The sequence below is a fragment of the Mesoplodon densirostris genome, chromosome 3, assembly GCF_025265405.1.
Source record: "Mesoplodon densirostris isolate mMesDen1 chromosome 3, mMesDen1 primary haplotype, whole genome shotgun sequence".
NCBI lineage: Eukaryota > Metazoa > Chordata > Mammalia > Artiodactyla > Ziphiidae > Mesoplodon > Mesoplodon densirostris.
The window spans coordinates 80,748,628-80,749,794 of record NC_082663.1 but is presented as its reverse complement, the minus strand read 5'-3'; the positions used below and the strand labels follow the sequence as shown (position 1 = coordinate 80,749,794).

Genomic DNA, 1,167 nt, shown 5'->3' with positions numbered 1-1,167 from the left:
CCGCGTACAGCAAAAAAAAAAAAAAAAAAAAAAAAAAAAAAAAAAAAAAAAAAAAAAAATATTGTAGTTCATTCACCTGTGGCAAGAACTGAAAAAAGATGTATTGAAATGTTAATGTTCTTCTACTTCTCTTTTTGCTCTTTCCTGCCTTCACCTTCTTTCATCCCTCAAGAAAATGTACCTTTACCAGACCATTCTCCCAAAGTTCATATAGGGAGTTAAAGAATGAGTAGAAAGAGTCCTTTCTCATGTCTTGCATCCAAGATGACCAAGAAAAGAAGGAACAATGGTCGTGCCCAAAGGGCCATGGCCATGTGCAGCCCATTCGCTGCACCAACTGTGCCTGATGCATGCCCAAGGACAAGGCCATTAAGAAGTTCGCCATTTGGAACACAGTAGAGGCCGCAGCTTTCAGGGACACTTCTGAAGCGAGTGTTTTCAATGCCTATGTGTTTCCCAAGCTGTATGTGAAACTACATTATTGCGTGAGTTGTGCCATTCACAACAAGGTAGTCAGGAATTGTTCTCAGGAAGCCAGGAAGAACCAAGCACCTTCACCCCAATTTAGATCTATGAGTGCTGCCCCACAAAGTGCACCAAGGCCCGTGTAAGGAGATAAGTCCTTAAAGACTGAAGAAACACTGTTCTCTGAAAAGACAATAAAATGGAAATAATACTTTAAAAAAAATAAAGAATGAGTAGAAAGAAACATGACTAAAGAGACAGGAAGAAAAATCAAGACATAAGAATCTTCATGAGTTAAAGTTCAGGCAATGTTTTTGGAGAGGAAGGGTGAAAGATTCTAAAAAGAGGCTTATCAGAACCTGTAGGCTGTAAACAAACAAGAAGAGGAAAAAAGGAAGACTTTTGGAAGTATTTTTATGAGATAAACTTGATTAAAATTTAGAGTTATTTGAGAGATACAAGTTATATACTGTTATCACATAGCAATTACCTTTTTTACATACTAGTATTTCTGTTTTGTTTTAATGATGCTAAAACTGGGCCAGGTGGGTCCCTAAGGTGACAATTAGGAAAGTGCTTAATGGATTGGAAACATGAGTTATGAGAGAAAAAGGATTCTAACATTAGTTAATCATCAATTATTACATGTACTATTCTATTTATAAAGGGTTTTTTTTTTGTATTTAATGTTCACAGCCATAC

General features: G+C 36.3%; 1 pseudogene; it reads left to right on the top strand.

Annotated features, from left to right (window-relative positions):
• The first annotated feature begins 258 nt into the window (after window positions 1–258).
• LOC132485313 (small ribosomal subunit protein eS26-like) lies at window positions 259–611 on the top strand (annotated as a pseudogene).
• Window positions 612–1,167: the final 556 nt, after the last annotated feature.